The sequence below is a fragment of the Venturia canescens genome, chromosome 1 (assembly GCF_019457755.1).
Source record: "Venturia canescens isolate UGA chromosome 1, ASM1945775v1, whole genome shotgun sequence".
NCBI classification, from domain to species: domain Eukaryota; kingdom Metazoa; phylum Arthropoda; class Insecta; order Hymenoptera; family Ichneumonidae; genus Venturia; species Venturia canescens.
This window is the reverse complement of record NC_057421.1, coordinates 11,631,815-11,658,790: the sequence shown is the minus strand read 5'-3', so window position 1 is coordinate 11,658,790 and position 26,976 is coordinate 11,631,815. Positions and strand designations below refer to the sequence as shown.

The 26,976-nt window shown below is 39.5% G+C and overlaps 1 protein-coding gene across 10 annotated transcripts in view; it reads left to right on the top strand.

Annotated features, from left to right (window-relative positions):
* Positions 1 to 26,976, top strand: part of inaE (inactivation no afterpotential E) — a 99,794-nt gene that overhangs the window by 45,821 nt on the left and 26,997 nt on the right. The window lies entirely within an intron of this gene.

Genomic DNA, 26,976 nt, shown 5'->3' with positions numbered 1-26,976 from the left:
TCTCGTTTCGCAACAATTTTCGACAGAGTCTGAAAATTCATGGGTTTCCCACGAATCCTTAAAACTATCTCCTTTTATTACCAACACTTTCAAAAAGAATTCGTTGAAATGAAAAGGCACAATCGCACCATAAAAGTTTCATAATTTATGAAAAGCTCGAGGAAAAATCGGCATGCGTCGTAGATTCTCTCCTCATCACCTCTCGATTCAAAGTTAAATCAAAGCAAACACGATCGCACCACAATTTGTGTTCATTAGTCGTGAATCGATTATTCCATCTTTGACTGTTTATGTATATACTCACGTATAATTTACATACACGCAGAGTATTTGCGGGTGTGCTTAGTACCGAGCGATCTATACGTTGCATCTCTGTACGATGTGGTAGCCCTCTCGGGGTTAATTAAGTTAGCAATATATGTGCGTACTCTCGGATTTAATATCGCCATATTTTCCACCTCTGATTCGATAAATTTATAATTCCTTTTCACCTTGCAATCGGTTCTGTTCTTTCAATAGATCCGACGAGCTATTTCGCCTGAAAAAAAGTAAAAAAAGTGAAAAAAAAAAAAACATGGACAGTTATTTGAATAATTGATAAATCGACAGCTCCGAATTGGACGATGGAGAAAATTATTTCTTCATCGAACCGATGGGATGTTGGTGGACGAAAATTGGGCCGTTCCAACGGATGATTTTGTTCGAAGGGGTCCTCTCATCCATTCGTTTACGCATAATTTTCAACTTCCTTTGATAAATATTCCTCTGAATTTGAGTTATCGAATCGACGCAATGCTAATCCTTCGGCGATGAATGAGGCGGTCGGTCCATTCGAATGATTTTTGTCCCATTCCCACATTCATTGAACCAGCATTCGGTGTTTTTGCATTTAGAAACGGTTTTGTTCGATCTGAAAAATATGAAATGTTGATTCGAAATGTCCAAGGAATAACATTAAACCCCGAGGATATTACGTGTGACGAGAAGCCCAATGAAGACGAGAATTGGACGATTTTTTATGCTTTTTAGTGTGGAAATACTCGGTTACGTTATCGCATTTTTTGTTTTGATAAAAAATTCAGAGGCTTGGTGCACCGAAGTATTTTTCAGTGACTATTTCAAAGCTTTCAGTCCATTTTATTCTACAAGTCCAAGAATAATTGCTCATCGAGAAGTTTAGTAATAAGCATTGCGAGACTTAGAATTTACGAAAATGACGGATCGCTCGAAGAGATCTCGAGATAAAAGTTTCTTCTAATTGGCTTGGCGCGATCCGTGCGGTGGTTCCAATTACGATGGCTGGAATGGAATTAAAGAAGAGAGAATCCAGACGATCCGTAAGCAGCGAGCGAACCAGGGGCAGCTTTGTAGGGCTGCTCGAGACACATTTTTTCCCGATCTATACTCACACCCACGCACATCCACGGACACAAACATACGTGAAAAAGGATTAAGTATAAAACAAGTAGCGAGAAAAAGTAAAAAGTAGGAACGTGCTGCTCCTCGAGCGCGGACGGTCTGCCGCAATCCGCGCGTCATTTTATTTTCCTCGGGTCGTCGACTTTTCAATTATAATTGAACCCGCGCGCTTGCTACGATCGTAGACACCGAAAGACCGTTCACACTTATAATGAATGGGCACTAAAGTGAACAGCGTTCAAGTGGGACAAGAATGACGTTCATTGTTTCCCGATTTACTTAAGATCGCGGGTAAATCCATTGGAGAGGAATGCGATCCACTTGAAATTGAACTTGGAGAAAAGATCCTCCCAAAATCGTAATTCGGCGCGATGAAAGTGTCAATATCATCGAAACGATCGCAGTTCTTACTGCTCAGGCACTTCTCAAGCTTCTTCGCAGTCTGTCTCGAAGACAAAAATGCCAAAAAAATGTTTATTAAGGTCTCAATCCAAGCACAATCTAATGTAATCTTCTTAAGGCGACGCGAATCTCGATTATTTGAGGAATAAAGGAAACGAAAATTGAGAAAGAGTTCGTCGAATCTTGGCAACGTGAACTACCATTTCCTGCACATATTCACGTTCCATGCTAAACTTACATTCCGCCATGTACTCCCCCATTAAATGTCGACCCTTTGTACAACTGCGCTTGCCATTTTAAAACTCTTTTCCGCTCACGGATCTCCGTAACACATATACGACTGAACGATCCGAAGCTTTATTCCTTTCCTCTTTCCCTGCGTCGCGATGTTGCTGGAAAAGGTTAAGGGTGCGCCCACATGTTAATGTCGAAATATAATGGTTTTACGAGGGTGAAAGTATGTTAACGACAATTCTATAAAAACCCATTGGCCAATAGCCTCTCCCATGTTCCCACTTTCCAATCGAGCTATTTTATCGCCTCATCAAACTCGAACTTTATTTTTTCGCTTTCGAATTGAATTCTTGAAAATTTTTCCCCTACCATGCTTCAATGATGTTTTTTTTATTTCACATTGATCACAACTCGTTATCGTTTTATCGAAGTTGCAAATTAATTAAAATTGGGGAGACTGAGGCGAGACGGGGCGGTTGAAGAATTACGGGAACTTATTTTTTCATTCGCTTCTAACTTTATAGATTTTTTGGAAAAAATAATAAAGTGGATTTTCTTCGATATTTTTTTGCTTTTCATGTTCCAGTTTTTGGTTTTTTTTTTTTTTATTTTCATGGCAGTCAAGGTACATTGGATTGAATTGTAGTAGAGAAGAAAAAATGCAAAAATTTTCGAAGAGTATCCCATTTTGAGGGAAACAAATATTTTTCTGTTTAATTGCTAAAAATTACAGTCCATTTTTTGATGGTTGATAATAAAAAACAGGCAAAGTTTGAGAAAATTTCTAAAAAGTACAATATTTTCTTAGGTTCCCTCACTTCTTCCGGTTTCATCTTCTATCAATATCTTTCCAGATAATTTTTAGCCGACGTTGTAATGAAAATCCTTTTTACACGAGCACTCCGTTAAGGAGGGTGGCTAGGGACGATACAATGTTGCCATGCTAAACCATGTAAAATACATTAAAAATTTCAAAATGATAAGAATTTAATAAAATTTGGTGAACATATTCTTTAGAGTTAAATTTGACAATACAAATTTTTTAAGATTTTTCTTCTGTACAGTTATCGAGTAATTGATCACTAAAGTTCATGTGTATAAGCATAGCGTTTCCATATATATAGGTATACATTCCGGGCATAAGAAATCTGCTTTAATGTGTAATTACTCGATAACTAAGCAGAAGAAAATTTTGAAAAAAATTGTGTCTTCGCACTTGATGTTGAAGAACATTATCGCCAAATTTGATTAATTTCTTATCAATTTGACGAACGTAGCGACCCTCCTTAAAAGAGAGAGTAAAATTAAAAGAGAGAGTAAACGGAAAAAACCTCCGCCGTCTCTAAAGTTCGAAGCAACCGTATTCGCGGCACTGCGCGGCAATAGTTCGATCTCCACCACAAAACTTTCATCGTTTTCACTACATTTCCGAAAACAAAAAATGATCGAACGGAGGTTTTTTCGTGGCTAGACAAACTTTCGCCGAGCAATCTCTTCGCTGGCTCCTCGAAGCTGCAACTAATTCGCGTGCTTGACGAGATTAGTGAAAAATTCGTTTTTCCTCATCGCCCAATGGATTGATTCCCCGGATTTTCACAGCTGAGTCAAAAAGAGCAGAAATTCTGATCGAAATTGTGAAAAAATGTGAACGATTTCCATTTTTTCTCGTGATAAATTTGCCTCCTGTTTCCACCGTGTGCGATATGCAAAGCCCAAAATCATCAATACGATTGCCAGGGGACCGAAGGTGTGTTGGAGAATTTTGAATAGAAAGTCTCGTCGCGGTAGAAGTCGTCAGGCAGATGGGTGACGAAGTTTTGGACATCCTTGAGCCCCCTGTCGAATTTCCCGGTGATATTTCTCCCTCCCTCCTCTTCCTTGCTTTTCTCTTTCCTCCTGGAAAAAGGTTCTTCAATGAAAATTATTCCAGATTATTTTCAGTCCCAAGGCGAAGCAACACATGACTTCTAGTCGATGTTGTAACGTAACGAGTTATAAATGTTTGTTTCGTTGGGCACGAAATAAGTAATTGGTCATTCCGGAGGATGAACATCCAGGGAGGATCCTCGTAAAGGCAACGTTGGCCCTTTAGACGATGATCTTTAAAAACTCGAGAGAACTAGACCCACTCTTTCGTTGAAGAAGACAATGTACGAGAGAGAGAGAGAGAGAGAAAGAGAGAGGGGTGCGAGTTGGCCCATATTACGAGGAGCGTATACCACTCGAAAGCTCTTTTGCGCGAGGGAAAAAGGGTGAATATCTACGTGACACTTGGCCGAAAGAAAAAAAGAAGGGAACGAGCTGCTGTTGGTTGTCCACAAGCGTCGGTGATAAATATGTAAGGGCCCACAAGGGACGACCTTCCGCTTGGCACTAAGGGTCGCAATCTCTTTGCAGCCCTGCTTTTGCTTTGTCTCTTGTAATGTAACGAGTTGGGATTACACGGAATCCCTTTTTTCTCACTGCATCCTTCTATCTTCCAGTTCGATATATCGCGCTCTGTGGATCTCTCAACCTTGATTTGCTCTTCTGAGAAAATCCGATCTCACAAATGGAGACGACAATGCAGTCTTCTGCGCGCCTTGTCCTTCCCATTCTTCCGAAGATAAGCCCATAGCCTTTTTTCCCTTTGTCTCCGAGGTCCGTGAACCCCTCTTCTTCACTTCAGCCCTCCCTCTGTGCGAAGATCATTTAAAACCACAATTTAATTAGCTTGCAAATTTAACTCACTGAAATCGGAACTGCTCTCACCCAGTGAAATCCCTCGGAAGATCTTTTCCTCCGGAGAGCTCTGCTTAAAAGGATTCGGAGGGTTCGCATTCGCGTGATGAAAAGTAATATCAATGAATTCGTTCAGTCGGTTTACACGGAAAATTAGTCCGTCAACGCTTTGTTAAGCGAGCATCGTTAACCCGCATTCATTCAAGGCCCTTGTGATGGGCGGAAGAATCGAAATCTTTTTTTATTAGATATTTTTCAAGTACAATGTCTGAAGAATATTCTCACCTAATTTTTATAAAGGTCGGAGCATTAGATTCGTAGCTGTGGCCATTTCAACCGACCGCCCGGTGCGCGCGGTCGCCTAATACTTGAATCTTCAAACGTGATTATCTCAGAATCGTATTTTTTCAAAAGTACCTTTGCAGTGGACACGATTACTAAAAAGCTACTAATCCGATCCATACCAAGTTTATACCACTCATTTATAATAGTAACAGCCAGGGCCTGGACGACGGATTTCGTATTTTGTTGGGAAAAAAATTGTAACAAAAAAACCGAAAATTTAGCACCTCAAAAAATGATTTTTTTGTTAAAACTGTATGACACTGAAGTTTGCAACGTTGGAGTCCAACGAAATGATCTCAAAAACGCCTCCAATAATTCCAGTAATTCTTCAATTTCCTTCCCCGTCGAATTCGCAATTTTTAGCTTTTCAAGCTGCACCGATGCTTTGGGAAATGAAAAATTGGTGAATTACAAATATTTTTTTCTTTTATTCCGTTGGACTCTAACGTTGTAAACTTCAGCGTCGCAAAACTGTCGCCATTTTTTTAAAAATCAAAACTGCAACTGATGCTCAAAAAAAGGTGCTACTGAAATACAGCTGGAGTTGCGCCATTTTGAGAAACTTTTTGACGAAAAAAATTGTACAAGTACATGAAAATATGGACTAATGAACGTCGTTCACAGTCTTCCAATAAGCATTTATTTTCTTGTCGAAAAAAAATCAAGAAAATCAGGTTTTTTCGCTCCTTGAAAATGTATGCAAGGACTTGAAAAAAACGGACAAATTTCATCATTTCCATTCGTCCATGGAGCATTGAGAAGCAACGGAATCTCGAGTAATCGATTTCATATAAATAGAAGAGGACGAAATCGAAGTCAATGATGAAAAGCCGTTCACTCGATCATAGAAAATATGCGTCAGAGATCGACAAACTTTTGGGCAACAACTCTCAAGTAGGTTTCGAAACTGGCCCGAGGAATTGGCTGGAAGAATCATCTCACTTTTTTCCCAGTCCCTGCCCCTCTTCCTCTCCCGACCTCTCGGCGTCCGCTATTTTTACCAATTTTCGTTCGATCTTAGTCAGAAATTTCCAAACTCCCCGGTCTACGGGCCATCTCTGGGCAATCCACTGCCGGCTTTGATCGGCCAATGATACCCAAGGAATATCTCACCGACCCGACAAATGGAAGGGTCAAAGGCGGTGATCAAAGAATCCAGAAACTTTTCGACACGAATTTGTCTCTCGTGTGTTCCCTCGTGGAGCAACTCGGACGCAGGGCATTCCGAAGCTACCAATCGCGAAGGATGCGCGATAAACGCAGCCCAATGCACGAACGAGGCATCCTGCACTGAGAAGGTTCGTACAAAAATATTGACTTTTCGGTCGATTTTCATCCCGGACGATTCTCGGAAAAAAAATCATTTGGCAAAGCTCCGGAGACTGATTTGTGCTCGAATGTCTCGTGTACTCTGTTGACCTCCAGACGATAAGTCTACCGATAAGTTGATTTCAAGAGGCACGCCAGGCTTTTGACGTCCGTCTCTATAATAAACGGACGAAATGGCTGGCACTACGTGGCTGTACGTGTGCACACGTATCTCCCAGCAGGCTTAATTGAATGAGCTTCCCATTTTCGTGACTCAATCCATTTCCTCCAGAGCTTTTCTCAACACTCATATTTTCACGGTTTGATTATAAACTTTTCCCGCTTATTATACTATTGCATCTACATTGTGTTGATAATTTCGAGAGAAGAGACGGGGGCAGAATGGAGTAACGGAGGAAATTGTACTTTTCAGAGATTTGTGAAAGCTTCGTCCATTTCTTACTCTCAAAAACTAAGAAACTTCAGCTTTTTACAGTTGGAAAAACAATTTTTTTTGTCTCCCCTTCAAAATTTGTGACATATTTATTGCAGTTTCAATCTTTTGCACTGTATAAAATCATATAAAAATGAAGAAAAGAAAGATAAAATTGGGAAAAAATGTTGAAAATTAACCCTACACCTCATGTGCCTTTTTTCATACCCTCAACCTCATGACCGGGGTTTGAACGCACCCCACTCTTTTTCTGCTTATAAATCCGGTCCTACGATGCTAAACTGACTTTATCCTACACCATTTTCTTCGTTTTTTTATAACGAAAAGAATGATGTACGATAAAACTAATTTCAATTGAATTTATATATAAAAAAATCCGTCGATAATCAGTCGATAATGTCGCTTGTTAGGACGGGAGCGTAGTTTGAAGTTCGCGTGGGGTGTGCTCACACCCCAGTCATGCGTTCTAGGGTTAAAGAAGTTTTGATAAAGCTCCAGTTTCATTTGATTTTTTAAAAAATATGAGAAACCGAAGAAAAGAAAGACGAAAAGCTCCGTAATTTTTGTCCGAGTCTCGCCTCGATGTTTCGCTAAGAAATTCCATCGCTTTATTCCGTTCTTCAGAGATCCTGCCTAACCTAGATTTGATGATTCGTTTTTATAAACCTAACAAAATTCGAGGAGGGCCGGACCCCCAACGTCGACCGTTGGAATCCAGTTATTTTCGTGCCTGTTTTCGGTAACGGTTTCAATATCGCATGGACGCTAGTGAAATCGAAATTAGTAGTTGAGTCTGAGAGGTTTATGGGGCTCGTAACAGCTGCATAATCTCCGTCATTATTCGCATATTAAGCGGTGCGGGCAGTCCTTTTGTTGCACACAAATCGATATCTGGGCCGTGAGCTTTGAATCGCTGGCCATGCACTGGGCCGGGAGCGAGTGCGAGAGAGAGAGAGAGAAGGAAGATCGGGAGATCGTTAGCGATCGGTGCTGGTCCGTCGAAGCACGCTTTTCGGGTCCCATCGAAAATAGTAAATGCACTGCATTCGCGTTGTGTTTCCGCATCTCGAGAATGGCTCGGTATTCCTTTTGTCAAACGGCATAATACGAAGGCATGTCCTCTGATATCCGTGCGATCGATCGAAACCGCGCTGTTCTTCGTTTATCTGGGAGGCCTCTGATCCGTACATGTGCTCGTATCTGCGGCTGAATTTTGAAGCGAATTTCCGGAAGCCTGTTTCGCGTTACGGAGGCTTTATTGGCCCGCTCGTAAACGCTCTTTTGTGTTACGACGCTTCTGCTCTCCTCGCAGGGGCTCCCGTGTTTGCTGTTCCTCAAAATCCTCGATGTACAGGCTCGCGCGTTTGTCGGGCGCGCAGTGGAGAAAGCAGAAATTTCTTGTTCGGGGCGCGGAGTCTCGGAGGGAGCGCGGTCTTATCGTAGAGCGATCGAGATTTCGGCTCTCATTTCCCGGCTACTTTTCTTTCAACGCTTCGTTTTCGTAGCTCGCCGTACGTTCTCCGATTTCGTCAAGTTCACAAAAAACTTTCTTCGTTTTCGACGAAGACAGCACAGCTGCGTTGGAGACTCCATTTTTATCGAGTTTTTGAAGAATCCGGAAGGATTCAGGGAGCAAAAGCTCCCCGGAGCAGCGCTCCTAGAGTTATTCGGCGACTCCGAATCCTCCTCTGCATCAATGTACTATCGGACGTTGTACAAACAGCGTGTCAGAGATACCCGAGTGTCTTCATCCCCCATCATAATGGCGGGACTCGGGCGCGGAAACTCTCCGGAAATATGACGAAATAGAACTTATTTCCTATCTTCTCAAGGCTCCCGCGCAGACATCAGAGTAATGTAAGGACGCGGCGCCGCCATATGGCTGCACCCATGTCTCACGGAATACGAGTCTTTACGTATTAGTCCATTTCGTGCATAAATATACAAGAGGTATAAAGCAGATTGTGTACATCCAGCGCGAGCGATTACTCCTGACTGTTTCGTTTGACCTGTGACCTCTCGGCATTCTCTTTTCTATATCTCATTGCTCTCCCTTCCCTCCTTTTAGTCTCCCCGTCTCTCTCTCACTCTTTCTTCCAAAATCAATATTATCCAACCCCTCGAGGCGGAACTATACTCCTCCTTGTGTAATACACACGCTCCGACATTCGTTGCGACCGGAATAACAAGACACTTTTTTGCATGCATTAATACCGGATGATTACATGACCGCGAGACAATCGGGTCAAGGGCTTCGCCTTCGCGGCACGGCTTTTCTCTCTGGCTATTCATTTTCACGAGTTCCCCGAATTTTCCTCAATTTCGTCGTCTTCTCGCCCCCTCGCCCTCCCTCCGCCTGCTGGGATTCGAGTTTTATCCACTCAGGACGAAATATTTCTTGCCGAAAATACGAGAGTTTTTGGCTCGTTACGAGCGACGTTGAATTCCTGAGATCAAAGTTTTATCAGGCTTATTGAAAGAAGAAAAAAATAAAAATACAAATTTGTTTATTTTTTGAAAATACCGCAACGGCTGATGCTCGAATCTTTCTGTTAAGATTCATCCGTTCACCCATTTACCGTTTACTCTATTTCAGTATTTCAGATTTGACAGACATATTTATCAAAGTTAGAAAAAAGCACGGTTTTTCGAACAAAAACATTCGGTTTGAAACAATTTATTTCATTTCATTCGCGACCCAACGAAAAAATGGTTGGATCTCCCGAAATTTTCGTCTATCCAACGGATTTAGTTGGAGCGACGAATTGTTTTTTCTTAGTCGCATGCGAAAGAAAAATTGTTACTTATAATCCAACATTTCTATGTCAACTGATATGTGGAGCTGAGTACGTATCAGCGTGACAAAAAATCGCTGGGATCGATTTTAAAGCTATAATGAAAAATGACGATTCGAGTTTTTTTCGGCTTTAAAGCTTCCAAGGCCACGGTTGTTACAGAACAGAATCAGCAGAGCTTCCAGCCCCGATGAGTTGGTTCGCTTCTCTGCAAAATAAATTGGGACGAGTTCGCAGGTTTTGACTTCGTCGCAACTGAAATTACGATTATTCGACATGGAATGCCTCGTGCATCGATACAATTCCAAGGGAATCATGTCTACGTCGTATCCCAACTGCTTCAGGGATGATCGAAGCAGTAAGGAGTGTGCTTTATCCAAGATGATTCACCATGCGATGTATATCTTTGGTTTCATCACTGGAGCACTTCGCAAACTACTTGTCAACGCTGCTACGGTATTATTTCCCTCGAAAAGTTTGCAAAGTCGTAGTTTCGTAAGGGGAAACGTAGGAAGAAAAAAAAGTTTGAAATCCGAGTTCTTCTCTGCTGGGTTCTCGAGTGAAGGACTGAGCGATGGTTTGGGCCTTTTTTAGTTCTTTAACGCCTATTTAACGTCCAGCAGCAGTGCCTGAAACGCGCGACAAGAAAAACTGTTTTTAGAAAGGATAGCGAAATAGAAACGAATAAAAATAATTTTTACACGCTGTTTATTAGTATTTAAACTTTGTAAAAATAATTATTTCATTTTTTTTTCAAAAATTACAACACAAGAAATCACGTTTTTCGAAGCACTATGAAAAAAGTTGCTCCACCGTCTGCACCATTTCTTCTTGAAATGTTGATAGATCTGCAAATAGTAAAAAAAATCTTGTAAAATAAAGTTGCAGTTACAGAGGTTGTCGGGCCGGATTTTTGAAATTCGAAAAATTCACCAATTTGCCCCAGTTTTTTTTAATAAGTGTGCATTTTGTGTCATAAATGTCACACTTTAATTATGTTTATTCAATTTTTTAATCACAATATCACAAATCCGACTCGACAGACTATAGAGAAAACAATTTCGAATATTAAAAAAAAAGCATCAAAACACCGAAAACTGTACGAGTTATCATGCAGACCGTGCCAGAAAAAGTAGTTTTGAGATAAACGCAGTTAAAAGTTCAAGTGCGCATCAGGCCCTCTCGTTGGGCAGTCACGCTTTCTATAATAACTTTCGATCTGTAGGAAATTTTTACAACCGACTTTCACAGAAATAAGCCTAAAACTATAGAGAATAATAATTTGTAAAAAAAATCGATTTTTCGAAAAGTCCGGACGTAGGTAATTAAGGCCTCAAACTCCATCGATGCTCGATGCTTCACTATATTATTCTTTGCTTTTCATCTGAGATTGAAGTGTTTAATGAGCTTGAGACGATTCTTCATTACTAAGATTATCGCTCTCTTGATCACGATGCGAAATAATATTGAGGGAAACAATTGTGAGCAGGGAAAGTTAGCAGCTCGGCTGCGCGGTTGTGATAAGAATTTCGCAGTCGGTTTCGACGTCTCTTCGGCACGCATGAATTTTCGGAAACTTTTGTATTGTATTATTCCAACATTCAAGCCTTTCTCCCGTTATCTCTGGATTTTTTTTTTCATTTCATTTTTTTTTCCCATTATGCTGAGTTCTGCTCCGTAGGATGGAACAGTGGAAAAACGGGAAATGAAAGCTGGAAAGAATGAAAAATGGAAATACAGTGGAAGAACATACAGCATATTTGACGACGTTTGTCTCCATTTTTTTCGCTGAAATCTTCATAGCAGACGAGAGCGATGTCGAGGATCTTTTCAACCTCGACGCACTTTTAATATTCCCCCGCTCCACCCCGCTCCAATTTCAATCATCTTGGTAGATATCCTGGGTTAAGATGTTCGGAATGTAACGAAGTTTTGTGCAGCTCAATCTCTTCCTCGTTGTCTCCGGCTAGAGAAGTTGGTGAAACTTCTTTTCGAATAAGAAACTTCGTCTCGAGTCTGTTTATTTGATTTTCCGATTCGAACAATGGAAAATATTTTTACAAATGCAGCCGCGTACGATGACGATAAAAATTTGTAACGAAATGAACTTTTGTTTCGGTCTCGCCACTGCTTTTCTTCCGTCGCGCCATTCACAATTTTAGCCTCATTCGATCGAACTCTCTTTCCTATCTCGAAATGAAATTTTTTATTGATCAATAATAAATGAGAAAAGAAGCTTCCAGCTAACTATTTTCGAACAAATATTTCATAGGAAAATGAAAAAATGTCCGCACATTTTACGCAAGTTAGTGAAAAAAATGGGGCTCCGGAGGCATCGGAAAAAAAATGAAAATCGAGTGACCATTTTCACTTTTTTGCTGGAACATCTGCAGAGATGTAAAGCACTAAAAATAAGCGAGAAAAACGGAGCACTGGGTAAAAAGTCGGAATCGTGGAATAATTGAATAATACGAAAGTCAGCGTTATAAACGTATATACATAATATAACGGCGGAACAAGTAGCATAGAGCAGCGTTCACGGATCGAGGCTTTAATTATTTAAAAAAGTCTCGCGCGCACTGCAAGAGAATCATCGGCGTGATAGCACCGGTGGTCCGAGCTCGAGTTCCTCCATTTTTTATTGAGCTGCGAACTTCAGATATAGCAAACACAGGGAAATGGGGAATAAAGGAAAAATTCAAGGGGAAAAAGAAAGGAAGGAAAAATGAAACTCTGCACAGGAGAGACGCTAACTCGTTTCCCACTTCAGTTTCAGGGCTGAAGCGACCAGGGAAAAAGGTCTTGCATCCGGTAGATTCTCACCGTCGTTGATCCAGTATTGTCCATATATACACGTATTTATGGCACGTATTGATATTTTTTTTCCGAATTAAGAGTCTTTTTGCATCGCTGAAAACAGGGGAAAAGTAGTTATGCTGAAAACATCGTGACGCAAATTCGATTTTTTTTTAAATATATCGCGTTAGCTTTCAATGCACTTTTTTATGAGTTCATTAGAGTTTCACATCTCGGAGTGCAAAATAATTGGAAAATTTCGACGATCGATTTACTTTTTCATTCTAAAGTTGAACAAAATATTTAAATTTCTTTTTGGCATTTTTGCACAACGAATAATCTTCGTCAGTAGTTCAGAGGTTCGTTCATTGAAAAGCAGCCAAACTTTTTTAGCCTCAAAATTTAAGGGGTCTACCCTAATTAAACGTGCAAAAGAAGACTATTTTCACGAATGTTTTCGACCGGTATAAACTTCGACTACGGATATAAAAAATGTTAGGGATCAAAAATACACTCGTAAAATACACAATTTTTTTTTTTATTTTTATTTTACTCAGTTTTCGTACAGAAAAATGGGGAAGAAGGCAGGTCCGAACAAAGATGAGTGTACGCTATTGATAAAATCTCTGGAATGGATGATCAGAGAAAAAAAATGGTTTTAGATTCAATAGGCATAGCGCATATCATACGATTTTTGATTTTTTCAAAAATGACAAGATGGCCACCATTTTTCGAAAAACTACGAAAAAGCACGTTTTTCCATCGTTTTTGTACAAAAAAAATAATTCCACTGAAAATTTCAAAATTCAACACGGTAAAATTTTGGTAAGGATCGGTTGAATAGTTTCGGAGATTCTATCAACGAGCTGTACAAAAAGTCCTTTTGAGAAAAACGCGTTCTAAATACGTGTACTTTCTAAGAATGCAATAAAAAAATGGACTTTTTGGAAATTCTAATTAGGGTAGACCCCTTAAATGGCTTGTCACGAAAAACCTTTTTCCCGATCCCAAAATTCGATCAATCTAAAATTTCAACATTAAAAGAACGACGATTGAAAGAATGGGATATTTGATCCATTGAATATTGCATAATTCGAACAACTTGGCAGTTTTTATCGACGAGAGCGAATCGACGATCGGTTGGAAGAGCAGAATATCGCGAGCAATTCTGTAGCGTTAGTCTCATTGAAAGAATTCGCGATTCAGAAACGATATCGCGTTGCTCATTGAATTCCTCAACTTCCAACAATAAATATTCGGTCGGATTTTGTTCGTGCAGAATTTTTATGAATTTTTTCGTCACAGGTGGAGAACTGGCCTCTCAAATTGGAATAAAATGTCGTATTTTCCCACGTATACGTAACGGTGTAATGCTGTAAGTTTCGAAGAAAGACGAGACTCTCGGGACACGCGAGAATAAAAAAAGAGGGTATGAAATTTCCGGTGGAGTGTCAGCCCCAGGCGGGAATCGTCAAACGCAACGCGTTCTCTCGTAATTATACTTTTTAAACTTCTCCCTGCTCGCACTTTGTATTTATCACTGCCTTTTCCAGCAGCAACGTTTCGTAAATCCTCGGTTTCTTCATAATTCAATTATTCGATCTCAACGATTCTTATTTAGACGTTGCATAGTTGAAAAATAATTAGTTCCCTTAAGTAACTCATTTTAAACTCACCGCGAACGAAACGATCTTCGTGATTTTCGATGCTTTTACCAATATTCGCGTTTACAAGGGTGGGAATTTCCCACAATCAAATTTCAGCGAACTTCAAGTTCGAAAATTAAAATATCCCGATCGAAATAAGTTCGATAGTCGTCAAAGGAAAGGCCCCAAAACGTATGGAGAAAGTCAACCGCGAATAACCGAGCGTCCGACTGCAGACGGAGCGTTTCTACTGGCGCGGTTCGAGCTGCAGTTTCAACAAAACGTAAAATAAAGAATCGGCATGAAGTTGCAGAAAAATAGTTTCCGTCTGGTTTGCCATACCTACGAGCACGTGTTTCGTCACTCAAATTCATTTATACATCAGAGAAATCAAAGAAAAAGCTTCAAAAGTCTTCCGTTCCTTCATGTTCACTTTCTCGTATCGTGACATTTGTACACGACAAAGCATCGCGCGTGGCATGAATATTTTTTACAAAAATTTCTGTGCGAACAGAAATTTTCAAAGAGCGATGGATCGAGAGAAGAGAGAAACAGAGAGAAAAAAGGAGAAAGCGAGGAGCTGATAGACAGACAGGGAAGGAGAGAACCTGCTTTTTGTTGCACTTGTGTATAGGAGACATTTTTCCATCAAGGTACTACCTAACCGGTCGTTACACTCATGAAAGCATGTCTGGTTACGTGGATAGAGCATGCATGCCTTGAAAATTCACTTCAATGGATAGAAGATGCTTTCATCGTAGACTTTCATCCCCTCAAATAATATACAAACGATGAATATTGACGATGTTTCGAAAACAGGTAACATGAAAATTCGAAAAATTTGTACACGAACAAATGGATTTCAAGAATTCGAGTGGGCTCAAAATAATATTTTTCTACTATTAATTTCCATTATTTATCAGGATCCCATAGAAATGATCAAAAATCTATTTACACGGGCGTTTGTCCTCTCAGCATCCAGTCAATTTTAATCTTAAGATTATTTCTAAGCTCAATTATATCTTAAGTTAGTTCATGGATGAAACGATTTTTTCAGGAAAGTCTTGAAATTTGCACAGTTCAATGGGTAGTCGACTGACACGCGTATCAAATATTGAAGGGTTTGTCTTATTGGTTATTTAAATAAACGTAAAAATAGAGTAGAGTAAATCAATGGATTTACCCTCTAAACGAAAAGAAAAGAAAAGACCAAAAAAACTATTGAATGCCAAAACAATGGCAGCGTATAGTTGGAGACTGGAAAAGAGATAAAAATAAATAAATAAATAAACGTGTTTAAATATGAAGAAAAACACACAGGTTTATAGGGACTGTGCCTAAAAAATCGTTTATCTTTCCATATAACGAATGAACGCTTTTTACGAAGTTTATGAAAAAGTACACAATAATAATGAAATATATAATGAAGGTTTGGGAAAAAATTCGAGACGATTTTCGTACCAGTAATAAATATGTATTACGTTAAAGATTGAACAAAATTGGTAATGAGCACTCGTATAACCTCACATTTGCTTATTTCAGCATTTTTTATCTTCTTGGTTTCGGCCATTCCTGGCATTTTTGTCTTTTTATTAACACTTTTTTCTTGATTCATTTCCCTTAGTGTTTTCCCTTTGCGCTCTCTAAAGCGATTTTTTACGTAAAAAACTATAGTATTTTAGCCAGGGACGAATGAAATTTGGGGTTCAGTCAGTGATGGATTCTCCTTCAATTAATGGCTTGTAATTTCATTCTCCAAAAAATAAGTTGAAAAAACGTATTTACAATTTTGAATGCATAACTCTGACATTAATTTAAAGTGATAATATCTTTAATTAGGAAGTAAAAATCGTCCCAATTTAAGACACCCATAAAATACGATCTTACGGGCATGATCTACCTTGGGTGAATGCTTGAAACAGCGAGAAGTTATTATTATTATTAAATTCAAGTTGAGATACATAAACTGGCAATTTGTAATAATGAGTTTATTCGTTCATATTCACTTAAGTCACTTAAGTAGACTTTTATCTTTCCTCTATTATGTATCATATTAATACGAATACTTCGTAATATGATGAATAACGATGCAAGTAATTTTGTTTTTTTACGCTCCTCGACTTCACCGCTCATGAATCTTACGCGAACAGCTTTTCTGTGATATTAAAGTAGTTCGGTCGTTCTATGACTAGTCAAGTTTGCAACCACTTCGTGTTGATTAACTTCAAGTCTACATTATTAATCAAATTAATAAATACTCACATTGAGAATATTTTTATCATAAAAATGTAATAAAATGCTTTAAAAATATCATAAAAGATAAAATTTATACTCCAACTTGACTAGTTAGTGATCGAGTCGATACCGGTGACACTTGAAATACACATAACCTAGAGAACATTTTTATTGTGCGAAAGAAAGTTTATATCGGTGTTACGGCACCGAGAAAAAGGAATGGTCAATTTATGAAAAAAAAAGCGAAACTACTGGACGAATAAAAGCGCGTGAGTCAGTCTCAAAAATAAATTTGATGAAATTCCCGCGATTCCCGAATTTGCTCGAAGTTCAATCAGCTGTTAATAGCAGTCCAACGTAATGACTGGCATCCGGTTTCGACACGTCAAAAACTCAAGTTTTTTCATGTTTTCTTTCTTAAAAGCCCCGTAAGGTAATGTTTTTTTTTAAAGAAATGGAATCTGTGATAAATTTTCTTCACGATAGAAACTTTTCCGAAGCTCGAACACCGTACAATTTTTTCGCAATTAATATTATTGTGAGTTCTCCCATAGGGCACCATGTTAAAAACTCAAAATTATAAATGAAATAATTCAAATTTTGTCCCCGTAAGAGGTCCCGGAACTGTGCTCATGTTATCAGAGGACCTTAAACTATCATTTACCGCAAAAAAAAGTAGACCTTCACCATACTTTATTTGGCTAATTAATGACAGGAAGAAATGGAGCATAGCCACAAGTGTAAGCTCAATATTAATTCTCACGTTTTAAAAAAACGAACAATAAAAAATATTCAATTTTCAACTGTGAGTGCGCTACGTCGAGAGGAAAATAAATCTTCGAATAGAAAATCCAATGTTCCGGTACTTCAGTCTCCTGGTCGTTTTATATTCCGTACCTTATGTATTCTTCGGTGGTGGTCGGTCGATATATGCAAGCAAGCTCGGTGGTGATCTCTAGCCATCTCGAGAAAAGCGTGAATCGCGGATCAAGACTACGAACATGGGGAGATTCTTTTTTTTCCTTCGTTTTTTGTTTTTTATTTTTTATTTATTTTTTTTATTCTTCAGGCGTTAGGTAGATCGAGGGAAACTCCGGTGTATCAGGCCAACGAAGGGAAAACTGAATACTTTCTCCGGAGATAGATGGCAAACGGACTGAGAGAGCCGAGTAAATGAGGGCGAAAAAAGCAAAAGCTCGATCGTTTCGGCGGGGACCAAGCGAGAGAGCGAAAAACCGTCCGCAAACGAAACGACGAAATGGTTTCACGTCGACGGTACTATCCATGGGCTATTTTGGCTCTAGTTAACAACAGTTTTCAACGTCGATTATATTTTCTACTTGTGCAGTAGTTTTCGTAGGTTTTTTTTTTTTAAATCGTTTTTGGCTTCCATTAACCTTTCGGTTGTACGGAATCGACAATCAACGTTTGCACGACTCTGGAATATTTCTGAATAAAAATTCAGACGTGCTTTGAGAATTTTTTTGTAACAAATCCTTTTTTTTCCTGCTTTCCGGCTTCGATAACTTTTCGGCTTCGTTCATCTCGTGATCATCCTGATCTATTTTATTTCAGCTCTTTGGAAAAGACTAGAGAAAAAATAAACCGAAAGTTTTTGAGCAAGAAGAAACCGTTGCGAGAAATATTCGTTTCGTAAAATCCAGCAATTTCATCCTTTCTAATGCCCGAGTTCTAAAATGCCAGCTTCTAAAATGATAGAAACTGTTTATGCTTAATTTAAACGCGATACCGTGAATCGTGCCAATTAGAGGCACGCGATGGAGTCACGTGCGAACGAACGTACGAAGGAAAGGAAGCAGACGCAGACTGGATGGTGAAGCCCAAAAATGAACGAGGAAACAGGACTGCGTGAGGGACCAAGAGCGGATAAGTTAGGCTGACGTATATTCTCTCACATCGTGGGTACCCACAATGGGACAACGACCGGAATTACGATAAGAAGGACCGAGACAAAACGAGAAAAGCGCGCACGCCGAGTCCCTACGAGAATCGATACGAGCTCGTAGGGACTCGTCCACAAAGGCCTTCATTTTTCCCCTTCGTCTTTCTCTCTCTTCCTCTTTATACAACGCTGTGTACGTTCCAAGGGAAATATCTGTATACATTTGGCATCTCTGATCATGCCTTTCTCTTCCTACCCTTTCTAATCCTGGCCACTCTGATTCCCTGACTTTTTTCTACCACGTTTTTCGTCCATCTTTGTTCACGCAGAGAGAACTCAAGTTGACTGTTCAGCTGCACTCTGACGCGAATTATTCTCGCGAGGGAAAATCATCTTGAAGCATTTCGTGCCTTGAAAGTCATCCACTTCGGTTTAAGGTTGTTGCTAAATCTTTTTAGAGGGTGGGGCGGGTAAGAGACGAAGCTAGTATGCTAATACATTGAGTGACGTCAGCAATGCCAGCTTATATGTAGATACTGAATGATTACTATTCATTCGGATGAACAATGCTCAAATTTTCAAGTCTGTGAATGATGATATTTATCATTATTTAGAAATACTTTTATTTTAATCACTTAAGGTTGATAGAACATTTATTCTCGGTTGTTGAAAATTGCGGTGAAATAAAGACAAAGTTTGGCAACGTCGCGTAATTTCCTCGGGCTCATAGCTGCTGGGTTGGATGCAGTGAGCCCTACGCCTCTGTGTACGCGTTACTTAGTTCGTCCGGCGTTTTTTTGGAGGTTATCATGTCAACGACTGCCTGTCAAAGATTTGCTCCCGTTGGTGTCATAGTTGCAACGTTGCCGCATTTATACGCCGCAGTCTCAGTTAACCCGATATGATCGTACTGCAGTCACATATTTTCGGTGATTTCTTGTCTTTTAAGTTGGTAAACTATCTCTTCTTTTCAGTAAAATTATTCTGTATATCGTGCTGATCCAAAGTGTCATTTTTCAAATGAATTTCTTCATTAACGTAGTTCGATAGCTAAGTGCCGCATCAAAAATAGGGTGCAGCCTCCTTTCTGTGTGAACGTTATTCGTTGTGAAATATGTCCCAAAAATCCTTCAAAATATCGTTAATTATTGGTAAAAAAATATATGCCTACGATATTTTACTAAAATTTCATAATTGCTCGTGATTTTGGAATTTTTACATTTTTTCTTTTACGTACGCCCCTGCGCTAGAATACATCTTCATACCGTATGCACATATACGAGCATACAAATGAACGGTTAGAAGTGCGTCAATCGTGACAACATTGTAGGCAACTGTTTGAAACGAGCGCAGCGTTCTAAAAACTATAGTGATAATCATTGCCCGTCTCACTCGACAGCGTTGCCCTGTCGCGAATCTTGAAATTTTCCCACTCAAATTCTCATACGATTTTTATTACAATAATTTTTTTCTCAAAAACTAGACGGTAGATCATGTTTTTTTTTCTAATTTTTTCTTCAGAAGATACTCTAACACTGTATTTTTTAAAATCAAAATCGTCAGAACAGTTCTCGAGTTATTTCGGTTCACATTTTTTGTTTGACGATTACCATGTGTTCAGATGGGGAAACCACAGAACTTTAACTTGCAATATCTGAAAAACTAAACGGTAGAAATACTTTTTTTTTTTAATCGATTCGTTAGATTTTTCTGCGCGACATATATTTTTTTTTTTTTAATTTTCGTCAGAAATCGAGTTTTGGTATTGAACAATCTTAATAAGAGTGATATAAGCAAAATAGTGTGAAGGTAACGAAAGGCTTCGTCCCATTCAACCGATGCGATGAAATGACATTTTTACTCAACTTCGACATTTAATTTGTTCAAAATGAATTCGGTAATCTCAGTTTTCCTTGAAACAGTGTGGTCTGGAGATATTCATCAACAAATAGAAACGTTTTTTATGGATATTGAATCATCTCAAAATTTTTAAGCAACAACCTTAAAGTTTGGTGAGCAATGAACGTCGCACTTGGTAACAACTTTTAAGCGCCCTCTAAAATCCTTATAAAAAACGGACGTTTTTGCTTTGACATTAATCAAAGAGTTTTTTCGGAGCCGCCTAGTTCAGGAACATTTTTTTAGCGAAAAAAATGTTTTATTTTCGTCACAATTTGAGTCTCATTTGAAAGTGAACGTTGAAGGGTCTGAGTTGCGAGTGTGAGTGTGAAATTTTTCGTACAATTGGATAAAGAAAAATTCCAGGATTGTTCGAAGAGCGTATTGTTTGCACAAGGAGAAAAAACGTCCGAGGCGGAATGAACTTGGTAAAATTTGAATAAATTTCACCTCCTTTTTATTCTCCGGAGTAGATACGCGGCTTGGAAAGTGTCGAGAAAAAAGTCGAGGATTTCAACGTTTAAATAGCTCCAGTTAAATGTTTGGCGGAGAATAAAAAGGATTTTTCATCGCACTCATGAAAATTCATTGGCCAGCAAAATCGAGCTTTATATTCAACGTGATATTCGGCCTCGAAGTCGAGAAATATGGACGCACTTTGTTGCAAGAAAGCTCCGGTTACTCGTGCCTTTAATGGTTATTTACTTTGATTTACGAGCATTCTTAGTCTCCTTAGGAAACTTCCCTTCTATTTAGGTCAGCCTCGTTCTGCAGGATTTGAATGGTTCGTTGTTGCGAATTTCGGTAATCGTTAATTGCGCCATGTTCTCGCTGTAAATTGTACGGTGATAAACAATTCGTTCGATCGACAATGGAGATTGTCGTTACTGAATAATGTGCCATCATCATTTATACACGGATTGTTCCTTATCAACATTTCGCCGAAACAAACCCCGAATTTTAGACCCTTGTATTCTCTCTCTCTCGTCTCTCTCAATCGTCCAGCTATGTGCAAACGTTTTGTTTGTGTCTATCTGGCTGATGGGAGAATCGAGGAAGGCACGGAGTGACATGTTGCCTCACCAAACAATCAGAATAACGTTCTACCTCCTCCCGCATTCTTCCATGTATATAAACATAGAGCGGGTTCTTGCCTTATATCTGGGTCTCTTCGGTGTTGGTTCGACGACCGGAAATGCGAAACCCGGGCATATTCTCTCCTTTCACGAGGGCAGAGCACAGAGAGTGCTGCGCTAATTCTCTCTCGCTTGTCACTCGCACTATGACAACGGTCAGCTTTTGTCAAATGTTGTGCATCCATGTGTGTGTGTGTGTGTGTGCGTGCCTGTGCGAGTAAATACAATTGTAAAGGACACCATGAGTGAAGTATGGATTACGTAGTTATCATTGTTAAGAGAGAGTGAGCGAGAGTCGAGTTTGGGACGAAATATATTTGTATGAAGTTGAAATTGCATCGTTGAAATGTAACGAACCTTCCCTTGCTGTATCGCTTTTTCTGAAGATGCAATTTAGGATCGATGGTGACATTTTTTTCGGTCGATTATGAAAACCCTACAACGGAAAATGGCCGAATTTTTATTTGCAACATACCGATCTTGATCGGTTTTGGAGATGGGAAGACTTCGGTTGAGTCGAAGAGACTGATAGGCTGGAAAATACGATCGATCGTGCGATCGGGAAGGCGATAAATGTGCGAAGCAAGTTTTACTTCTGAATAAAATAAAAATTGGAACGAGCACCCGACTAACTTTTATCGTTCTATTTGATGCGGCGCCTCCAAACTGGAGAGCGACTTTATTCCGCAGTACTTTCTACTCGTTGAGTTTATCTGTCCGGGATACACACTAACTACGTCTCGTGATCGTTAGGAAACAATGAACCGGACTGAGCTAAGGCGTCAAGAAGGAGCAACGAGAGAGATATCCTCGTACCTTTCGCTCTGTTTCGCTCTCTTTTCCTCTCTCCTGCTCTTCTCTCAGGGAAGACCGCAGGGAGGAAGATTAGAGAGACACGATGTTGATGCGCTGTGCAAGCACTTCCGGTCGTTTCAACGATGGTCTGTAAACTACCTCTTTGTTTCTCGCATCTCCCTCTCGCCTTCCCACTTTGTCTCTTCCTCTCTTCCCTTCTACTTTGCTTCTTCCATTTTCCATTCGTTATTGTCCTTCGTTACAACGTTCGTGCGAACGTACAAGCAAACCGAATGTTTCGCAAACGACGAAGCACCTGTTCTACTGGAAGAGCCATGCGCTCACAGGTTTTTTTTAACTCTTCGATTTTCATTTCGTCAATTGCTCAGATTTTCTTTATCTTTTCTTCCGAAGTGCTCGTTACCAACGACTGTACTGGAACGAATATTCTGGCACGGGAATCTGCAACTATTGATTCGTTGCTTCTTATTCCGTTTTTTTTTGTATTCTTGTTGTATTTTCCTTTCGGTTCAAGAACATGTATGATTTCTCAAAGGCAATAGGAATTTCATTAGGATTCAGTGATTCGGAGCAAGACTAATTTCACACGAGAAGAGAATTTTCACGAGACTCGTGTGAAACGATGATCCACTGTGTCTTAATCCAGTTTGAGAATTTGAAAATTTATTGGCGAGACATAACTATAGAGTTGAGGTAATCGAAGTTTTTGAGGTTCATTGAATTAGAAAAGTAACACGAGTCAGCAATCGAATAGAGCATAAAGATTATCACACACGAATATAATATGATTATTCCAATAAAAGTGTAAATTATAAAGAAACGTCAAGTTCTAGAAGATTACCTGACAAAATCTTGATTAACTGTAATTCAAGTGTTCATCACTCGTTCTGCTTTTGATCACACAGATGTAAATTTCTCCACGTTAAAAAATCTTCTCGTTCTTTGGCAACTCAAGTACAATTTTGAGAATGAAGACGTAATTATAACACAAAATATCGACATTAGATAAACTGATTGAATATTTCCACGAAAAAACCTTTTTTGTCCTTTTTCACCGTTCGTCGGAGAAAAACTGTCTTCAAGTAAACAAACGTCTTTACTTAGTTTGCTTCTTTTTTCTCTCTTTTATATTTATACTCATCTGTATATCCGAACTATTCAAAGGCAGCGTGAGCATCTTCACTGTCAACACGAATCGATAATATTAATACTCAATTAAATAAATGAACCATTGATTAAACAACAAGTTTCTTTATTTTCTAACATCTTTTAAACAGAAGTTATTATTTTGAAATTTATTTCGATACAGAAGGAAAATCGTTCTTTGTGCTTTAAACCTTCAATACGTTTTTTCTCACATTCTCTCTCTCTCTCTCTCTCTCTCTCTCTCTCTCTCTCTCTCGCTCACACTCTTCCTCTTATCTCGACAGAGATAATTTGAGACAGAGATTTTTGGTAGATATGCCACGTGCAGTTGGAAAAATACACAGACGTGTTTCCGAGAGCCTTCGTCGGTGGAGGTGCTTTGTTTTCTGGAAAGGATCTCGTTCGAGATCCTTCGGTCCCTCGCACACGATTGCATTACGTTGCCTATCGCAAGCAGCGCTTACTTCGATCTCGTTTACACGAGCTATTAACTCACGCTTGGATCTGAATTTCAATTTTATCTCTGGAATCGCATCCACCATGGCAATCGTCTCCGCTTGTGAAAAATAATTGTGATTCTTGGCAGCGCAATTTGCTCGACAGTAAACACGTAAACACTGAAAAAGTTGGGGCAAGAAAGAGCAGACTTTTCACATAATTTCACGTTTTACGTCAGCGTTTCAACGTAACTCCAAACCTGACAGCTTTTGACATCGATCAAATATCAATTTCGTCCTCGCATTATCTCTTCTTCATACAGCGTGACATTCGGTCTGTTCTTTGCTTTGTACAACCGGAAACTAGCGACTCTTCCTCATCGTTGTTTCCCACAACTAAAACTCCCAATTGTTCGCGTCCCTTAATCAATCCATTCGGAAATGACTGTTTGCAAGAAAATCAACGACAGAGGCCCCTTCCTCATATTTTCTTCTGCTCCCCTATCGTTCCACTCGAACATACGCACACAATGTGTAGACCAAGTATCCACGAGCAAGTGACCTCGTTTCAGAATGAGATCGTATTTGTCGCATACGCTCAGTCTTCTGAAACGGTTAAAGAAGTAAAGTTCACTTTTGTTCAGCATCCGCCCCCGAATTTCCTCTATCAACGTTGTGAAGCCCCTTCTTTGCGCCCGCTTTTGATTGGAGAAGCTAATTCTAACGATACCGAAATGAGCTGTAATCTTGATGGTAACCTGCGAACGAATCGCTGAAATTCATTGTGCCTCGAAATTTAGGAGTTTTTCCTCGATCCTTACAATCTTGGCTTCGCGATACAACCGGCCGGATTGGACCATTTCGAAAATGTCCGGACGATTTTGCAGAAAAAAATCGAGTTTCGATGGCGCGCTGTGACGCGGCTGTGACATTGAGGATAAAAAAATTTGAGCAACTTGGGTCATAAGGGAAGATGTTTCCTGCAGAGATAAGACGTTAATCCAGCTGAGAAGAAATAAATCACGTATGAAAAAAGCAACGTGTGTACGTCGATCATTTCCGCTGACACAGTTGTTCCGGTGTCGTGGAACTTGATGGGAAACGTGAAATTCTTGTTGCCCCGAACATTGTTGAACCCGCATTACGGAGACGGAGATTTATTACCTCGAATGACTGACAAATGTCTCGATCTCGTCTATAATCGATTTTTTCCCGCTCGTGTCATTGGCTTTTCGAAAAAATTCGCTTACGGCGCACAGATTCGGAGGGCAGCTTCACTTCCCATAAATGTTTCTCCTGCCATCGAAAACTGACGTTTGTTAGAACCGTTAAATAGAAGTTTTAAGCGCGTCGGACCGAAAGAAATTTCGGAATAACGATTTTCGAAATTCAGCATTATTCGAACTGTCTTATCAAATTTAATATCTTCCAAGCACGTGTTTCAAGTTCCCTATCGCTCCAATTCGGTGTTCACTCATTCAGCAAAAGTTTCAATTGTTCATAATTTGTGAGGGGGAAGGAGAACGTACGACGAAAGTTTGAAATCTCGGAGCTTTACCAACTACGATGAAACTGTAAGTTAGCGTTTCTACTGTTCTAAAAGTAAGAAACGACTGCGAGAACTGCATTCCCGAAGTGCATTTCCGGTGCGAGGTTCAGAAATGCTCAGAATCTTCGTCGTTGCCATTCACAAACTTTTTCACTCAATATTTTTCCAAGAACCCAATCACATCTTTGTTGGTTTGTTGGTCCATTTCATTTTTCGTTGTTGTGCGAAAATTTATTGGTCCTTGGGGCTAGCATAAGTGGAAGAAATGAGTAACAGTGAAAAACGATTTGGAATTTGTGGTTGAGAATTTTGTTGTGCAGCTTGTAAAAAACTACGAAATTTTATTTTTTTATTCACCTTTTATCATTTTTGTGAACCCCTTGTCGAGATGATTTGCATTTTTAAAATAATTTAGACACGTTGAGAATTGCTGTCGAGGAGGAGAAATTCTCAAAGCTATTGCAAATGAAACAAACTCCTTCCGACAATTCTCGAAATTCTCGAACGCCAGGTCAGCTCAATTTGATCGAAAATGTTGAGCAAAAACTCCCAAATGCATTGATTATTCTCCCACCCTGCGTTCGTCCCTTAACGAAATTCTCTTTTTTCAATGCCCAAATGATCAGGCTCACTCTCCTCGATAGCTGCGATTTCGACTATTTGCTAGATAAGCACAGTTTTTCCTGGATTTTCCGTAGAAAAAACTGATCCCCGAGCCTGAATTGCAAGTCGTATCTATAATCGTTTTTGCTTCCGCACTTTCATCCTTTTTGAACAAATCTATCGATTTGTTCTTTCGTCCTCAACTCGTATTCGATAGGAGTTTTTATGCCCTCTAATCCCGGAAGATGACTTTGTTGGCTCAGTTGTATAAGAACGCTGGGGATTGATACTGTTCGATTCACGTGCAGAGGATTTATTACGTAATCTCGAGATTAGGACAGTTCGAAAATGTGGAATTTCATTTCGTCAGTACATCGAATAACTTGTCTCCAAAATACTTTTTTCTACCGTCAAAAAGAGTTTTGACTAATTGACAAAGTGCCTGATGGAGGCGAACAAAAAGAACATTTTGACCTTTCTGACCCACCGGGAACTTCCGGATTCAGCTGCCTTGATATTCCAACGTGTTGACAAAAAATTCCGATTGAAAAATAACAGAAAAACATTTCTGGGTCTCTGAGCAATGAGGACTTTTGAATGCCACTAAAGTTCATCGATAGCCTTCCATTCGTCGCCTGTAATGAAGCCAATCTACATAATTCGCTCCATCCATGTAGATAGATGTGGATATAAATTTCCTTTAATCGATAAGAACTGAAAATAGAATGAGGTCGGTTAAGGATACTCCAGTTTGTATCTCGGCGCTCTCTCGCTTCGAGTCTCATAATTTATGATGACCTCGGCGCCATCCGAGAACGCTCATTGAATCTTTGTCGAGACCCGATTAACCGAACGACGTTAATTATTTAATTATGCCATGGAGATATATCGAATCAACGCGTTAACGTTTCGCCGACGTTTGTTCCAGGTGAAACGACCCCACCTTGCGATATCGATGTAGGAAAATAGCCCTTTTTTCTATTACAGTGCCCCCGATATAATTTTCTTTCGTATTTATATGATATCGATTAATAAGACCAACGAAAATATACCTCAACGTCGTTAAAAAAGTCGAATATTTGCGAAATATCATCAATTTTTTTCCATCTTTTCCTTCCGAAATCCTAAGTTC